This window comes from Myotis lucifugus, unplaced genomic scaffold (assembly GCF_000147115.1).
Source record: "Myotis lucifugus unplaced genomic scaffold, Myoluc2.0 scaffold_21, whole genome shotgun sequence".
NCBI lineage: Eukaryota > Metazoa > Chordata > Mammalia > Chiroptera > Vespertilionidae > Myotis > Myotis lucifugus.
Window position 1 is genome coordinate 11,221,101 of NW_005871069.1, and position 19,665 is coordinate 11,240,765.

Here is a 19,665-nt window from a genome sequence, read left to right on the forward strand (position 1 = left end):
GACAAAATCAACATTAATACATGTGAGAGCCACAATTCTTGTCCTGTTGGTAAAAATAAATGAAAGTAAACTCTATTTTCTCCCCATTCCCCAAAGAAAAAGGAATCACTGGAATGACTTTTGAGAACCAACTACCTAAAATCTTAAAAATGAGTAAAGCTTCTGCCTCAAATTAAAGCATTCCTGCCCTTGGGAGAACTCGGAATTACACAGGTGATATTTTGTTCAGCCCCTGGAATCCTAGATTTAAAATTATATATATTTGTAAAATTATATTTGCATTAATTATATTAACACTCCACTGAGCCTGGGAAATTAAAGTTAGAAATTAAGACTTCCCTCACTGTGTGTCTAATGAAGTCCAAGGCAAGCAGTGTTATAAAGCAATGCTTGGCACAGTGTCTGGCATATATGTGAGCTAAGAACTGCCAACTGAATGAATGAAGCAATGAAGCTGAGGAAAGCTGAAGGGAAAGAGGGATTCTGTAAAAGTATTCTAACCATAGGCTTCCATTTTGTCAGATTTCATGGTCACCAAATAAGGCTTTGATTAACGAATTGATTTATCAGGTATAATAATTCAAGGAAGGAATAAACTGAGTGGATGCCTCACAGATACTGCCAACAGTACAGTGTTAGTGTGTAGGATTATGGGTTCTAGAGTAGGAGAATGAGTTCAAATCCTTCTCTTCCATTAGCTACTTGTGTAACATCCAGCAAGTTACTTAGTTTCTCTAAGCCTTAGTTTCTTCAACAGTGGTTTTAATGTGCCACTTTTAGATTCTCCTCTCAAGTTACCTGATCTTTCCCAGGTGTTTTTCTTTTTTTGAAAATCATAACCATGAAACCTCAGACTTTTGTGGTTCATGCAAACAACTTCCCTTGTAACATTTTTAATAGTCAAGGCTCTTCCAGGAATCCATACCTTTACATATATGTTGTGTTCTTTTTCTGGAACCTTAGATTTGGCATGTTGAGTTCCTAACAATTCTTTAAAATCTATGCATCCCATCTCTGGGAAGATTCCTCTGTCCCTAACCCAACCCCCAAACTCCTCCTAACACCAAATTTAGTTTCTCCCTGTCTCAAATTATTTCTTGTACCTGTATTATAATAATCCGTCACATGCTACCTTATATCTATTTGTTTATGTGTCTGTTTCTCTCCTAGCCTAGAAGTTCCCAAAAGGTAAGAACCATACTTTCTTTGCCATTATACACTAGCATTATTTCAAGTGTTCATTTATTCACTAAACAGATGTTTGCTGAGCATCTACTACATGCCTGGCACAATTCTCAGCATTTTGATTCCAAGGTAAACAAGATAAAATCCTGCACTCTTAGAACTTATATTCCAGTGTAGGTAGATGTCCAATAAAAGTTGAACAGACACAGAACATCCTCAAAATAGTTCTGTGAAAGTAAGCACTTACTCCCTCTTTCAATTTTTATCTAAATTTCTGAGGTACTTTTTAACCAATAGTGAGAAGGTTGAAGAATGAGCACTCTCTCTTCTATTTGTTCTTACTTCTCATGATATTCAAAATATATGACTACGGTAGATGACACCTGTAAAAGACAAACACACCACAGTTCTGTGCTCTGCACACTGAGGATGGATAGTGAATCAGCTCACAAATCCATTCCTGAGCCAAGGGCTAATATGATAATGGGCCAATACTTCTGAGCCAGGCTGCTAATCCCATCTGCTTTGTAACGTAGTAATCAGCTCTGAGGTAGGGGGTAGGGAACATTAAGAATGTGATTACTCACTCTCTAAATAAATTATTTTTCATTTATTATGACCATCATAATTAGTGTATTTGAAATAATTATTTTAATACACAAAGTAGAGCAAAACTCAGATAGAGTCATTTTAATAACATTCTTTGATTAAAATATCAAGTTACAGTATTTCATATTACTAAAGATTTGTGGTAATAATAATGCAGTAGATTTCATGCAACATTAAAAATGTCAAGGCAGTATGTAGCATTTTAAGATTTGTTCTGAAAGTATGATGCTTTCTAGGTCTTTTACATCATTTCATCATGAAAACAATATTTTCTGTCCCAGTATTTGAATTGGTCTTTTAACTCAAATTGTGTCCCTTGGTTCACTGAAAAATTAGCTCTTTTAATAGTTGTATTATTCATTATGTTCCAGGTGTATTTAATGTTCTCCCTGTTAGTCATTTGACTTTTCCAATTTTTACCAGGATGCTCTCATAGGAATTGGAAGCATTTTTATTTTATTTTTGGAAGACAGCAGGTAGAATAATTAAGTTTGAGTCACAGAAATAAAAACTTGATTCAGAATTTACTCAATACCTAAAATAAGAACTCTACCAAAGAGAGTTTAAAACTCCCAGGAGTTGTAAAGCTGGGAGGTCAGCGCTGATGACACCTATCAACCTAGAATTTCGAACACATACAGGATAAACATCTATGTATTTGGTTTGTGTAGAAAACGTATTTTGCTTCCGAGTTAATATTGCAATTTCTTCTAATATGCTCTCCTACATTGATATTTTATATCTACCTATAGAAAACACAATTTCCTAACATTTATGTTGGCATTTAGTTTATTTTCTTCTAAATATATAATAAAATTTTACTGTAGAAAATCTGAAAGTGTGGGGAAAGTATAGAGCAAAACAGATTATTATTGGTCTCCTGCACATTCTAGGAATCACCACCACCATCATCATTCTAATACTTACACTATCTAAACACTGTACATGCATTTCTCATTTAGTTCTCACCAAACCCTATGAGATAGTATGCTGGGTTTTTTAAATAATTCTTAAATGATTAGCACTAACTCCCATGCTTTGTTGTGCTTTTCCCTTTGCCGTAGGTGTTGGAAGATCAAGAACTGCATGTCCTTACTCCATTACTACCTGGGTTCTCATGCAACTACCTTTTGCCTTCTAGTGTGATGCTCTAGCACTAGAGTAATTAGATTTGGGAGGCAGGAGGGAGTCAGAGCCCATTCTGTTTCTGCCGCAGAGGCAGACATGTGGGCTGCAGTAGAAATTACTCTTTCAGTGGCCTGTGAAACCCAGTTTCCTAAGCTGGGATAGCAGGAAAGTTTCCCACAGCCCCTCACCACTGGGTGGGATCTGAAATTCCCCTACTCTCAGGGGCAAAGTTGTAAAATCTAGTGGCTACCCTCTTGGCTTAGCTCCCCAGCATTCCCAACAGTTTTGTAATCTTCCAAATATTATTACATGCTCTCAGCTTGAAATACCTAGAGTGGATCTGTTTTCTCAACTGAACTGTTAGTGTTATTATTAGCTAAATAATAATATGACTCTTGGGGTATTTTACAGCACCAATAATTCTCCAATTTTCCAGACACCAACTTGGTGTTCAAAAATTCAATTAAATTTTGACACTATCTTCCTGGAGTTAGCATCACACCCCACACATTACAGGGCTCACTCCCTCAAACCGGCCCCTATTCAGAGTCCAGTCTCAAGTCCTGGGCCACTTGCAGTTCTGACTTACCAGCTATAATCAGTGTCCCACAATCCACTCTCAGTTTAATAATTTGCTAGAATGGCTCCCAGAATGCAGGAAAACTCTTTACTTACTAGTACCCATTTAAGTACAAAAGATACCATTTAGAAACAGCCAAACGGAACAGATATATAGGGAGAGGGTAAGGAGCCATAGAGTTTCCAAGCCCTCTCTAGATACACTAACTTTCCAGTACCTTGATATGTTCACCGGCCTGGAAGTTCTTTGAAACCCATTGTTTAGAGATTTTTGGAAGCTCTATTACATAGGCATGATTAATTCAACCATTAGCCACTGGCAACTAAACTTAATCTCCAGCCCCTCTCCCCATCCTCAAGGTTGGGAGTAGAGCTGAAAGTTCCCAAGCTTCTAATCCTGTCTGGTTCTTTCTGGCAACCAGCCCCCACCCTGAAGCTATCTAGAGGACCACCAGAGTCACCTCTTAAGCGTAAACTCAGGCACAGTTGAAAGGAGCTTGTTATGAATAATTGAAGACACTCCTATCACTCTGAAAGTTCTAAGAGTTTTAGGAGTTCTGCGCCAGAAACCCAGGACAAAAACCAATTACAGTCATGTGCCCCTTAGTGACAGGGATAGATTCTAAGAAATTGTTTGGTGATTTCATCCTCATGTGAAAATCATACAGTGCACATTACACAAACCTGGATGGTCTAGCTACTATTACTCCTAGGCTGCACAGCATGTTACTGTACAGAAAACTGTAGGCAATTGTAACGCAATAGCAAGTATTTGTGTATCTAAACATACCTAAACATAAAAAGTACAGTAAAAATACAGTGTAAAAGGTAAAATATGGTGCTCCTGTACAGGGCACTTAACAAGAATGGAGCTTGCAGTACTGGAAGTTGCTCTGGGGAGTCAGCAAGTGGTGAGCGAGTGTGAAGGGCAGGGCATTACTGTGCATGACTGTAGACTCATAAACACTGTGCACTTGGGCTACACTACATTTACAAAACACAAGATTAAATCAAGCACAGGAGAAAATTATGCAACAAGAGAGGAGGTCAACATGAGATGCATGAGGCTGCTGCCAGTGTAACACAGCGTGTTGTTTCACATCAAACTTTTTTCTATAAGAGAAAAATACCCTCTAAAATAACAAAATAAACATATAGTATACTAGATACATAAACCAGTAATGTAGTCTTTTACTATCATCATCAATATTATGTAGTGCACATAATTGTATGTCTATGCTTTTATCCGACTGGCAGCTGCAGGTGTGTTTATAGCAGCATCACCATACATGTGAGTGATGTGCTGCACTCTGACTTTACAATGGCTACATCATTAGGTGATAAAGATTTTCCAGCTCCATTTTACTCTTATGGGACCATTATTTCATAAATGTGGCCTGTGCTGACAAGAGCGTTATGTGACATATGGCTATATATCTATTTCCCATTGTACCACAACTCCCATTTTATAATGGAGAACAAAAAGATATTAATAAACTCAATTAAGGTCACATGGCTAGAAAGTGTTAGAGCTGAGGTTTCCATGCATTGGGTCTGTACCCAGAGGTAGCACATTTAATCCCTATGATAAATGGTATATCACTTTGGCAAAATTTATGCCAGTCTAATTATTTTATTTATTTATTTATTTGTTTGTTTGTTTGTTTTTTTGTTTATTTTATTGTTTAAAGTATTACAAATAGTAGAACATATGTCTCCTTTTCCCCCTATTGACCTCCCCCTGGCCTCCCCCATCCACCCAGCACATACCCTCACCCCCTAGTGTCTGTGTCCATTGGTTATGCTTATATGCATGCATACAAGTCATTTGGTTGATCTCTTACCCCTCTCCAGCCCTCCCCTGCCTTCCCACTGAAGTTTGACAGTCTGTTCAATGTTCTTTGTCTCTATTTTTGTTCATCAGTTTATGATGTTCATTATATTCCACAAATGAGTGAGATCATGTGATATTTATCTTTCTCTGACTGGCTTATTTTGCTTAGCATAATGCTCTCCAGTTCCATCCATGCTGTTGCAAATGGTAAGAATTCCTTCTTTTTTACAGCAGCATAGTATTCCATTGTGTAGATGTACCACAGTTTTCTAATCCACTCATCTGCTGATGGGCACTCAGGCTGTTTCCAAATCTTAGCTATGGTGAATTGTACCGCTATGAATATAGGGTGCATATATCCTTTCTGATTGGTGTTTCTGATTTCTTGGGATATATTCCTAGAAGTGGGATTACTGGGTCAAATAGAAGTTTCATTTTTAATTTTTTGAGGAAACTCCATACTGTTCTCCATAGTGGCTGCACCAGTCTGTATTCCCACCAGCAGTCAAGAGGGTTCCCTTTTCTCCGCATCCTCTCCACCAGTCTAATTTTTATGTATTTGACCCATACCATTTATAAAACATTGCCATTTGCTACTTTTTACATAAAATCATAGGATTTTGTCATTTATACATACACTAGAGGCCCAGTGCATGGATTCATGCATGGGTGGGGTCCCTAGGCCTGACGTGTGATCAGGGCCAATCGGGGCCATCTCTCCCAGTCCTGATCGGGGCTGGGCCAATTGGGGCCTGCGGCCCAGGGGGAGGGATGAGGGGAGGAACTGTAAGAGGTTGGCCAGCCGCAGAAGGTTGGCTGTGGGAGCACACTGACCACCAGGGGGCAGCTCCTGCATTGAGTGTCTGCCCCCTGGTAGTCAATGAGCATCATAGCAAGTGGTCAACGGGGCATTCCGGTTATTGCGTTTGTTCAGCTCATTCAGTCATAATGGTCACTTAGGCTTTTATATACATAGATATATGTAATATATGTCATATTATTATTACTTGTAACCAGATTATTGTTTTGAACTGTCATAGGTTGGGGTTCTGAACCTGAAGTAGGATTCCAAATTGGCTGTGGATTAAAAGTAGATGTGGTGTGATGTAGATGGGAGTGTATCGATGGCACGGGAGCCAGCTGAAAGAGTTCCCAATGGCCAAAGGTGAAATAATTTGAGCAAAAATATTAAGTAGTATTGGGTTATAACTCAAAGTATAAAATAAATATCCATGCGCCCATACTGAAATAAATAAACAACTGAATAAATTAGATAGGGGAGAAGATACAAATCTCTTCTTGTAGAAGAAATCCAAAAAAGTATGCAGATACTCCATCAAAAGGAAGGGGAACAAAGCTGTCCACCACGTGGGCTGCACAGTGACCACCTTCCAAAGAGTGCAGTGTGGAAGGGGCTGGGAGAGTGACTTCATGGTGGAGAAGCTGGACTTGCAAACACTGACTAAGGCAGCTGACCAAGGTCAACACCAAGTCATAAATCATGTGGGTAGATTGTATCCCTGATATAGTGTGGTGAAAATGGCACTTCACCTCTGTGATCTCTCTCACCACCCCCCCCCCCAACCAATAATCCACTTTTAGTCAGACAAATTCCAGTAGAGAGACATTTTATAATATATATAAGCAGTTCTCAACATTGTCCATCATCAAAAGCAAGGGTGTCGGAGAAACTATCACAGTCAAGAGGAGCTAAGGAGACAGGACAACTAACTGCAATGTGGCCTCGTGGGTGGGATCCTGAGACAGAAAAACGACACTAGGTGAAAACTAAGGACATCTGAATAAAGTATGGCCTTTAGGTAATAATGTTTCAATATTGGTTCATTAGTTGTAACAAATGTACCAAAGTCATATAATATGTTAATTATAAGGGAAACTGCGTGTGTAGAGTGGGGCAGATGTAATGGGAACCAGCTGTACTGCCTGTTCAATTTTTCTGTAAATATATAACTACTCTAAAATATAGCCTAGTACTTACAAAATTAAAAAAATATATATATTGCACCTCTTCACAAGCCTTCTACCTGTTCCCAACAAGTGTTCTTCAGCTCATTCCAGTAGGGCTGCTGGACGAGCTGTGCTAATTTATGCCAGTTTAGGAGGGTGATTTGGGCTGAAACTCAACTCCCACTCTTCTTATACAGCCCATGGCCCAGGGAATAGGCTGCACCACTGAGTAGGGGCTCCATTGTGTAATTTGCTTAAAGATATTGCACGTGCTTATAATTTGAAAAGGCATTGGTGCGTAATAGTTGGTGTATGTCAGTTTCCCATGGCATTCCTAATTATTTCAAGAATAAAAGCCTGAGTGTGGAGAGAAGGCTATTTTTTTCTGCTTCATAATTCTTTAAATATGAATGCAAGTGAGAAATTTGGCTTGACTATCTTCTGACACTTTTAAGCCTCTAAAGGCAGAAATTTGGACCAGATGACTTTCAGGCTTTATGATTCTGTGGATGCAGGTGGTGAGTAGCTAATAGGATTAATTATAATAATAGTAGCTATCAGCAATTAAATACTGAACCCTGTCCCGGGCACCAGAATAGAAGATTCAAAGTAATTTTTGGAAAGTCCAGAATTTTTAGTGCCCCCAGGTAAATGCCAATGCTCAAGTTTGCGTTAGCAGTGGTCGGCAAACTGCGGCTTGTGAGCCACATGCGGCTCTTTGGCCCCTTGAGTGTGGCTCTTCCTAAGCCTTAGGAATACCCTAATTAAGTTAATAACAATGTACCTACCTATATACTGTTGATATTTGGCTCTGTTGACTAATGAGTTTGCCGACCACTGTGCATAACAATATCCTAGTTTGCCTTTGCTTGCAGTGTCCTCAGACATCCACTCAGCTGGTAGAGACCTGCTGATGCCACTGTCCTCTTTATAAACTCTGGAAAAACTGCATCCTTCATGGTGCCCCTTGACTGAGGAGACAGACTCTCACAGTCTCTGCACATGGCTCCCTGATCAGGGACCCAGGCTGTGTTAATCAGAGATGACGGTTACCTGTACACACTGTTTCCCTCACAGGTGTCTCTAAGATCCCCTTTGGAGCTGAGCCACAGTGATAGAAACCTTGACTCTCACCCAGAACTCCATCACTGCCCACTCACCAGCTGCCCAGGCCCCACACCTGTGCCTCTCACTATTAAAACAAAGCCTGATCCTTCCTCCCTATCTGATTTATTTATTTATTTATTTATTTATTTATTTATTTATTTATTTATAATTAAATTGAATGGGGTGACACTGATCAACATGAACACATAGGTTTCAGATGTGGGTTTCTATGTTACAAGATCTGTATATTGCACCGTGTGTCCAACACCCAAAATCAAATCTCCTGTCGCCTTATATTAAGACCCCTTTTCTCCCTCGCCACTTTCCTATGGCAACCACCACACTGCTGTTTGTGTGCACGAGTTTCATACCTCATATATGATGAAATTATATGGTTCTTAGCTTTTTCTGACTGACTTATTTCACTTAGCATAATGTTCTGAAGGTCCATCCATGTTGTTGCAAATTACGATATATCATCTTTTCTTATGGCTGAGTAGTATTCCATTGTGTATATATACCACATCTTCTTTATCCCGTCCTCTATTGCAGGACACTTTGGCTGTTTCCATGTCTTGGCCACTGTGAATAATGCTGCAGTGAACAACCCCTCTATTTGATTTAGATAATAGAATTCACCATTTTATGCTCTAATGGTTTTAACAGACTTCAAAATCTCCACTGGTCTAGTAGCAGTTTTAGTCAAAATGATTAAGTGAAAAACAGTTTAAAATGTTTCCTGAATGAAGCAAATGAATAATGATTAAGTCTGATTAAGTGGAGAATCAGGGAAAAGGGGTGTGAGCCAGGAGTAGTTTTTAGATCAGGTATTTACTGTGCCAGAGTGGAGAGGAATAGGAAAGGTTAGATCAGTGGTTCTCAACCTTCCTAATGCTGCAACCCTTTAATACAGTTCCTCATGTTGTGGTGACCCCCAACCATAAAATTATTTTCGTTGCTACTTCATAACTGTAATTTTGCTACTGTTATGAATCGTAATGTAAATATCTGATATGCAGGATGTATTTTCATTGTTACAAATTGAACATAATTAAAGCATAATGATTAATCACAAAAACAATATGTAATTATATATGTGTTTTCCAATGGTCTTAGGTGACCCCTGTGAAAGGGTCGTTCGACCCCCAAAGGGGTCGCAACCCACAGGTTGAGAACCGCTGGCTTAGCTGGTCCTTATCTGAGGTAGATTACCTGGGAACACCTTGGTTAGATGTGGTGGATAGTTTGGCATTTGTTTTTAAATTAGTCCAAGTCTATTGGCAATTAAGGACCATTTGTTCAACTTAAGCATCCTTGTTTACTGCTTCAAATTGAATGACAGAAGCTTTTTAAAGAGAGTTTGACCTTTACACAAAGGAGCTTGTTCAATTTAACCTCCACTTTATATAACTGGCATAAAAAATACACTAGTTTGATGCTCAAGCAAAGATTCAAAGGAGAGATGAAGCTTCTAGACAAAATACTGCATAGAAATTGATAAATGCAAAATACTAACCAGTGAGCATATTTAAGCAAGCAATACATGTCTTTGTAGTAAGCTTTTCTGGTTGCAAAGTATTAAAGATATTTTTAGTGTTGAAGTACAGATAAAAAGACTCTAGGAAAAATGAGAGATTTTCAAATGACCAATTACAATTATCACAGTTTTATCTCTTGGACTGCTCTCATTTTAAAGCAACACTATTTTTCTAAGTTCATTTTTACTCCTGTATTATAACTCTAACTATGACTAACCAAGGAATCTGGAGAGACCCTGAAGTCCCTTCCTGAAAGCTTCGCAGTTGTGCGCTTTGGCCTGCTCTTAATGTCTCCGGTAAAAATGTCACCAATCCTGGAACACTAGGGCTGCTGTTCATTTTTCATACCATGCCAGGTGCTGACATTTATATCTATTGTGTGACAAGCAATGGGGAGAAATTGTTGTATGAGACGAACAAGTTTCCTGCCTCCAGGAAATTGCATTTCAATTGTAAAGGAAGAAAATAAACACAGGTGATCACTTTGGAAATTGATATTTGTTATTAAAAACACAAAACAAAACATTAAATTGGGGTCAGAATTTTTCCTTTACAAGAGGTCCATCTGAGCAGAGACTGGATGAGAAGAAGGAGCTAAGGTAGAACAAGAGAAACACAAGAGCAAAGGCTCAGAGGCAGGAATGGACGTGGAGGTTCCAGGAAGGAAAAAAAGGCCAGTGTGACTGGAGAAATGTGAATATAAGCAACAATCAAAAGATATGCAGGGGTAAATCATATCACCTATAAGCCAGGGCAAGTAAGTGGAATATGATTCCTAATATGGTAGGAAACAATAGAAGATTTTCAGCAGAGAAGACATAATTTCCTGCATGGAGAATAAATTCAGGGCCATGGAAATGGCAGCAGGGACCAGATGGAATCTAGTATAGTAGTTCATGCAGCAGATGATGCTAGTTAGAACTTGGGGTGGGTAGGGAGGAGCAGGCAGTGGTCCATTCTTTACATGACTGAGTGCTCCTTGAGTGTCAGGTACTTTCCTAGGTTCTCTTTTTCCTCCTTTTGGACCCTTATCTCCAGCACTTCAGTCATACATCTTTCACAGGACTTAACACATTGTGTTTTTCATTCTCTCAATTGTTTCTGTGACTCTCACATGCCAATTTGTGAGCTCTTGAACAACATTTATGAAATATAATTTATCTTTCCACCTTTAAAGCCCAGTGCCATCAGTCTTCAAGAAATGTTTTTTAGTTTAATTGAAATGTTGAACTAAATTCAAGACACCTATGTCAAATTCTCAGGAAAAATTGTCACTGGGCCTTACTTATTTGTGTACACTCACGTTTTTAAAAAGGTGTTCAAATAATTTCTTTAGAACATGGTGTGGTTTGTCAGCTCCCTGTCCCAAATAAAAATAGCACTGATTAATATAAACAAAATTAGAAAATAGTTAGCTAGAAATCCTTTCTTTCTCAGTCACCTGCTATCTGTTTTTCTCCCTAAAAATAGAAAAAGATGACCAAACAGAAAGCTTTTGTCATCACTGATGGTCTTCACAGCGTACAGGATGAAAATAATTGTCTCCGTATTAACCATGCTGCAAGTCTGCTTTTCCTTCAAAAGTGTTATTTTTTGGATCCTTTTTTGACTAAATATTATAACTTGGATTATCATACAATAAAAATGCTGTAGTAGGCTGAACAAGGACCCACAAAGTATCAGGTCCTAATCTCTATAACCTGTAAACGTTATCTGATAGGGAAGCAGGGGCTTTGCAGATGTGATTAAATTAAAAGTCTTGAGGTGGGAGATTATCCCGGGTTTTTCAATCAATTGCATAGATCCTTGTGAGACAGAGGGAGAGGGAGATCTGAACACACAGAGAGGAGATGCTGGCCTTGAACTCTGGAGTGATGGGCCCACAGACAAGAGGTGCTAGCAGCCACCAGAAACTGAAGGAAGCCAAGAACTGATTCCCCTCTGAACCACCGGAGGAAGAGCAGTCTGCTGAGACCTTGACTTTGGCCCCGTGATACTGATTTCAGATTGGGCCTCCAGAATTGTGAGACAAGACATTTCTGCTGTCTTATGCTTCCAAATCTATGGTGATTTGTAACAGCAGCTTCGGAAACTAATATAGCAATGCTGTGCTTTGAGTTGCTTTTTCTAAGAATTCTCCTTAGAGCTCTGGTCTGCTTTCTGTCCTCTGTAGCTTCCCACTTCACCTTTCACTGCCCTGGACAAATAGCACCACCCTAAGACCTGAGGAAAAGACTGCCTGTCCAGGGCCTGTGCTATAGACACCCAACCATTCACCTATCCAGTGAGGTCCCCTCCTCACAGGGTGGAGTGTGTATAGGGCCAAGAAGGTGTGGCCACCCCAAACCTACAACCCTCTTATCCAGGCCACAACCCAATATGTGAGATTTTGGGATGCTCTGCCATTAATGAATCGTCCGAACCTGCTCCTGAGACTGGTGGGCCTTTCCCCAAGTCTGAGATGGAGCCAGAGTGGCCGGCAGCTGAGGGTCAGAGACTCACAATCCCACTGAACTTAGAGTCTCAAGAATTCCAAATTGGAGCTGTCATAATACAGTCATAATGCAGGTACATCTGTCAAGATGGAAGTCTGAACATATGTATTTAGCATTCTGCTAGCCTGACTTTCATCTTCAATATTTAGACTCATGCTATGTGGGTGTCATTTGAGCTCTTGTCCTGGGCCCCACATGTTAAAGACCCACAGAAGGGTGGGGGTGCACTAAGGTGACCTCACAGACTTCCTCTGCATTGCCCAAGTGTCTGAATGCTGCTTGAAAGAACATTTCATGTGCTTGTTCTCGCTGGAGTTCTCGTACAAGACACGTTGCTCAGACCCCCAAGGGAGAAGCTCCAATGACAAAGACTCAGAGCTTCCCAAACAGACTTGGCATCAAGCTATCTCCATGACCTGTGGCCTGTTCTTTAGGTTCAGGGACCTCAGCTGCCTGTCACCCGCCCTGCTGCTCAGTCTGTACTTTTGCCCTCCAGAGAGCACCCACTTCCACCAACAGCTCCAGGGACCTTTTTAACAAGACAATCAGCTAATCTTACAAAGATTCAATCTTTCCTTGACCAAATTTTAGTCAGGCTCCTGCCCTTTTGTAACTAGGCCCTGTCCTTGGGCCTTGTCCTCAAGACTAAAAAATCCTCCTAAGTTAGTTTATCCTGAATTCTCTGCCAGCAATATCTGATCACCCTGGCCTGCCTTCAGCAAGAATCCTATTGAGTTAGTTTAGCCAGAATCTGTCCTCATCCCTGATATTTCCTCTAATAATTTTCATCCACTGAGCTCTGCCCTCTCCTTGGCTATAAATCTCCTCTTGTCCGTGTACTTGGAATTGAGCCCAGTTATGTACTGAGGTCTCTTTTCCCCATTGCAATACTTACTGCTTAAAATCGCTCATGACCACCTGACTACTGTGCACTGTTTTTCTTTGACACCAGTCCTCCTCAGAACATTGTCCCAGCACATCCCATCACACTGAGAGGGCCACAGTCTCCACTCCAGCCCAACGGACCTGGCTCCTCCCTGACCTCCCCACCTCCCTCCTTCCTCCTTGCCTACCTTTCTCCTACCTTTCTCACCTTCCTTCCTTCTGTTCCTTGAAGGCTCTACATTCATTTCCATTTTAGGGTTCTCTGTGTTGGTCTGGAATGTCCTGCCTGCACATCTCCTCAGCACTGGACCCCTTCTTCCAAGTACCTCCCAGCTCAACTATCACTTCCTCATGTCCCATCCCAGGCTCCTGCCAAACACCTTTGTGTTTGCTTGTCTGTTTAGTTACTGTCTGTCAATTTCTTCTAGTTCAGTGAAGCCCATGACAGAAGGGACTTGCTGACTGGTGCGCTGCTGTCCTCCCAGTGCCCAGCATGGTGCTGGCTCTGTAACTATCTCCTGAACAAACACTTGTCATAGGGTTGCTCTGAGGGTTAAATGCCTAGGTCACCCACCTTACATGAAGCCCTTAGCGATGGTCTTCCTCCTCCCTCCCTCCAACAGGATGTGCCCTTCCGGTCCTCTGGCCGCACTACCTCTCACTTTATCTAAGACCCAGAACTTTTCTTACATCATAAACAGAACCTGTTCCTCCCATGAAGCTCTCTGAAGCTTCATTAGGTTACACTTGCTGCTTTTGATTTTGCTTTCTTGATAACAAAGGAGGCCTTTCTCCTTGGAGTTCCTCTTCTTCCTTCAGGCCTAAGCACAAGTATTTCTAGAACTTCTCATGGAATGGTGATAGCTTGTATACTATTCTGTCTTTCCCATGGACATGAGTCCTCTGAAAACAGCAGTCACATCTTATCATTTTTCTCGCCACAAGTGAGAAGTACATCCAATAAACCCAATGAATATGTGTGTTCAATACATCTTTTTGATATCTATAAAATCTAACAACTGATTTCTTCCTGAATGCCTTCATTTGTTCATTCACATACAGTGTGTAATAGGTGCAGGGCCACATATGCCTATATGTTTTTATAAAAATTTCTTTATTTACTTGCTTGTCACCACCATCCTCCTTCCAAATGACATACTCATGCATGCATGCATGCATACACATACTTTCTTCATAAAAAAGATTTTAGAAGTCTTTAAGGGGTAATGTAAAGTATGAAAGACTTATTTCAACTATATAAAGTAGTTGAAAGAGGAGTAAAAGAAGATATAAAAATAAGATGGTACTAAATGGAGACAGGAATAAAGCTAAAATTATAGGCAGAAATAATCTATCTATATAATAGAGTAATATGCTAATTAAACTGGAACTCCCTAACCCTCACGACCACTTAGCAGGTGGTGGGGTATGGAGGTGGGGCCACAGTGGCTGGGGGACAGGAGCCTGTGATGCCTCCTTTGGAGTTGGGGAGCTAATGATGGACTGGCTCTGGTCCTCCTTCAACAGCCCTCTCCAGCAGGCATGGGGTTGCTGAGACCCAGGCTGGGCCTCCAGCCACAGATCCACACCTTCAGAGACCGACTCTACCAGGCTGCCTGGAGGCCATGTGGCTGGGCCACAGGGTGCCCATTCAAGATGTGACACAGAGAGATACGGGAGGAAATCCAGAGAATGGGATGTGGGGGTTCAAGACACTTCCTTTGGGCTTTGTCCTTCTTGGTCCTGGTCCTTTTCTTTCAGGCCTGAGGGCAAGCACTGCAGGAAAGGAATGGATGAAGGCTGAATGTGGAAGAAAGGAGGTGACCCAGGTGAGGAGGAGACCTAGCAGCTGTGAGAGGACCGGCTGCAGGGCTGCCTGAGTGGTGGCTCCTGGGCAAGCGCCATGGCTTCTGCAAAGCTGCTGGCCAGGAGGCGGGCAGACCAAGGGATGCAGAGCGGCGCTGAGGTGGGGGCTGTACCAGAGGGGGCTCAGGCAGAGGCAGGGGGCTGGCGGGTGGGGATCTGCCTCGCCCGCGGAGAGCCAGGTTCTTCAGTGGCCCCAAGATGTGTGTGGGCCTGGTGGGGAACAAGATGGAAGGACGCTGGGCTGACCGCAGCCCTGAGGTGGGGGTTAAGGGGCAGCGCCACCTCAGCGGAGGGGTGCCACACTGCCAGGTACCCGACTGCTGCAGTTAAGAGAAGCTCCCGCCGCAAACCCGCCCTCGCCCCAGCACCCTGTGCACTTGACAGGCAGTGACTCCTGCTCCCGCCTTGGCCCAAAAGCAAGCCCGCGCCCACCCTGCCCCATGGTGGCGCACGCCTACATGGTGAGTGTGAAGCCTACCACCTGTTCCCCAGAAGGGGGGGCAGTAGAGAATGGGGGTGGGGGCGGGGGAGAGGAAAGAATGTGGAGCTTCTGCGATGAAGAGGTGCTTGAGAATGAGGCTCAGAAGCCTGACAGGGAGGTTTGTTCTGTTTGCCCTGCAGCTGCCCCTTAGGAAGGGCGGAGAGCACGGCTGTGACAGCTCCCTGTGCACTGAGTCAAGTTCTACAGCCAACTGGAATTGGCCTCAGTTTCCTGGTCTGGAAAATGGATTAAGTGTGTCCCAGTGCCTTCGCTGACCTTTGAGGGCCAATTGAGATACTATATAAAGAAAATGAGGGCTTCCTCTCGCCAGGTGTCCTCATGGGAGTGACATCATCTTTAAACCCTGCATGGCACTCCCTAACGCACTGCTGTGATGCCAGGGAAGATAGGGTGACCTGGAAGTCCAACTACTTCCTTAAGATCATCCAACTTCTGGATGCAGCAGATCTACATGTCCCTCCGCGGGAAGGCTGTGGTGCTGATGGGCAAGAACACCATGATGCGCAAGGCCATCCGAGGACATCTGGAAAACAACCCAGCTCTGGAGAAACTGCTGCCGCATATCTGGGGGAATGTGGGCTTTGTGTTCACCAAGGAGGACCTCACTGAGATCAGGGACATGCTGCTGGCCAATAAGGTGCCAGCTGCTGCCCGTGTTGGTGCCATTGCCCCTTGTAAAGTCACTGTGCCAGCCCAGAACACTGGTCTGGGGCCAGAGAAGACCTCCTTCTTCCAGGCTTTAGGCATCACCACTAAAATCTCTAGGGACACCATTGAAATCCTGAGTGATATACAGCTGATTAAGACTGGAGACAAAGTGGGAGCCAGAGCAGCCACAATGCTGAACATGCTGAACATCTCCCCCTTCTCCTTTGGGCTGATCATCCAGCAGGTATTTGACAATGGCAGCATCTACAACCTGGAAGTGCTTGACATCACAGAGGAAACTGGATTCCCACTTCCTAGAGGGTGTCTGCAATGTTGCCAGCGTATGCCTTCAGATTGGTTACCCAACTGTTAAGTCAGTAACCCATTCTATCATCAATGGTACAAGCGAATTCTGGCTTTGTCTGTGGGGACTGATTACACTTTCCCACTTGCTGAAAAGGCCAAGGCCTTCTTGGCTGATCCATCTGCTTTTGTGGATGCTGCCCCTGTGGCCGCCGCCACCACTGCTGCTCCTGCTGCTGCTGCAGCCCCAGCCTAGGTTGAAGCAAAGGAAGAGTTGGAGGAGTTGGACGAGGATATGGGATTTGGTCTCTTTGATTAATTACCAAAAAACAACCAGCTCAGCCAGCTCTATTTGAGAAACAAGGAAATAAAGGCTTACTTCTCTTAAGAGAGAAAGAAAGAAAGAAAGAAAGAAAGAAAGAAAGAAAGAAAGAAAGAAAAGAGAAGAGAAGAGAAAAGAAAAGAAAAGAAAAGAAAAGAAAAGAAAAGAAAAGAAAAGAAAAGAAAAGAGAAGAAGAGAAAAGAAAAGAAAAGGAGGGAAGAAGTGAGAAAGAAAAGGAAGGGCGAGCAACACAAAAGGAAGATTGGAAGGAACCTGTAAACCTATTGTCACTTAAATAGGAAATATAGTCAATAGTGTTGTAATGATGGTATGATGCCAGGTGGGTACTGGAAATATCGGGGAACACTTTTGTAAAGTATATGATTGTCTAACCACTATTTTGTAACTAATAAAACCTGAAACTAATACAAAATAATATTGAATGTAAATAAATGAAAATAGGAGTGAAATTTTTCTAAATTTCAAAGTTTAAATAAAGGCTGTAAAGGAAGGAAGGGGGAGAATACAAATAGTGTTTTTCATTTTACCACTTTATTCTTTTCAGTACATGAAAAAGACAGTTGTCTTTATATGGTGCTTTTATACTTTTCTAAGTCGTTATCTCATTTGATGTTCAGGGCAACTTAAAGACAAGATAATTATTCCCTCCACTATTCAAAGAAAGGAAATCTTAGTGTCTGGCCCCAATGATTCAATCATCACACCCTTATTGTAAAGCAGGGTTAGTGAAATTTTCTGTGAAGGGTCATATCTATACTAATAAAAGCCTTGGGGGCAATCCGGCCAGCAGGGGAGGGCAGTTGGGGGCTATCAGGCTGGGAGGGGAGCAGATAGGCATCAATCAGGCCAGCAGGGAAGCAGTTAGGGGGCGATCAGGCTGACAGGCAGAAGTGGTTAGGGGCAATCAGGCAGGCGAGTGGTTAGGAGCCAGCAGTCCCGGATTGTGAGAGAGATGTCCGACTGCTGGTTCAGGGATCAGGCCTAAACAGGCAGCTGGACACCCGCCGAGGGGGTACCAGATTGAAGAGGGTGCAGACCGGGCTGAGGGACACCTCCCCCCATGCACAAATTTCATGCACTGGGCCACTAGTCCAAATATAATAAAGAAGTACATTATAGCATTATATAAGCAGGAAAATAATGAAAGTGCCATTTTCTTTATAAAATAGTTAAATATGGCATATATATTTCCTAACTGGACTTAATTTTTTAAGTCTTGATTTTTCCAGGCCTTTATTCACTTCATAAATGCAAATATAGACTGTTAAAAATTGTAAAGCACTTTGTTATTATAGATACTGTGAACACGTGGTTTTATTTATTTGCTTGTTATTCTTAATTGATATTCACCAATGCTGCACATACCTCTTTGGCTTATTTGGGAGCCTTGCAGTGTTGTGATGTTAAGAACAGATAGCTATAGTGTCATTCTTTATCTCACACAAGCACATGTTTATTTGTTTATATCCTTTTAGGAAAAAGTATCCTAAAAGAAGAAAATTAGCTGTAAAATCACATTTCAGAAATAGTATGGGCATTTGTTGACTTTTTGATAATAGCCATTCTGATTGCTGTGAGGTGGTATCTCACTGTGGTTTTGATTTGTATTTCCCTGATGATTAGTGAAGTCAAGCATCTTTTCATATGTCTATTGGCCATCTGTATGTCTTCTTTGGAGAAATGTCTTTTATTTTTTAAATTATTTTATTGATTGATTGATTTTTAGAGACAGAGGTGGAGTAAGGGTAGAGGCAGAGGGAGAGGGAGAGAGAGAGAGAGAGAGAGAGAGAGAGAGAGAGAGAGGGAGAAACATTGATTTGTTGTTCCACCTATTTATACATTCTTGTATGTGCCCTGACAGGGGGTCAAATTTCCAATATTTGCCCGGCCAGAGTGGATCAATGGTTGAGCATTGACCTATGGGCCAAGGGGTCATGGTTTGATTCCCAGTCAGGGCACATGGGTAGTGGGCTCGATCCCCAGTGTGGGGTATGCAGGAAGCAGCCAATCAATGATTCTCTCTCATCATTGATATTTCTATCTCTCTTTCCCTCTCCCTTTCTCTCTGAAATCAACAAAAATATATTTTTAAAAATAAATAAATAAAAATTAAGGGAGATAGAAAATGGTGGAGGTATAGACGGACGTGTCCTGTGCCTTGTCCTGGAGCAGATAAGGGTGAGCAGCTGAAACGGGTAACATACAGCCCGAATAAGCAAAGGATATTCAGTTGAGAGACAGTCTGCAGCTGGGAAAGACAGAGAACTCCTGAAAAAAAAAAAAAAAAGACGGTTGAAGACTGTGGCTGAAACCTCTCCTGGTGCGCCGGCTCAGTAGTGGAGACCGCGCCATCTTGAGTGGCTGTTACAGGCATCCAGAGAACAGCTACTAACCTGGAAACAAGGGATCTCAAGCAGCGCGACTGCGTGAACTCAGATGAGCACTGCTTCTTCTCACGGAAAGGTTAGACTTCCCCTAAAGGTGCGGTTTGCAATTCAGGTTGGAGAGAGGACCAGGTGCATGGGGTGAAACCTGCGCCCCACAGAGTCCGCGGCAGTTGGGACCAGCGTGACCCGTGAGTGGGGAAGGGGTCCCACAGGGCTGCTGGCAGAAGGGAATGCTAAAAATAAGCCCATAGCTGGACTGGATGCAAAAAAGCAGCCTCAGATTTTGCC

At 42.1% G+C, this 19,665-nt stretch overlaps 1 protein-coding gene and 1 pseudogene across 1 annotated transcript in view; one reads left to right on the forward strand and one right to left on the reverse strand.

The window, feature by feature from the left end:
* The window catches only part of SLC9A9 (solute carrier family 9 member A9), a 771,103-nt gene that overhangs the window by 605,681 nt on the left and 145,757 nt on the right, over positions 1-19,665 (reverse strand). The gene's annotated exons all lie outside the window — the stretch shown is intronic.
* Positions 16,133-17,035, forward strand: LOC102424369 (annotated as a pseudogene).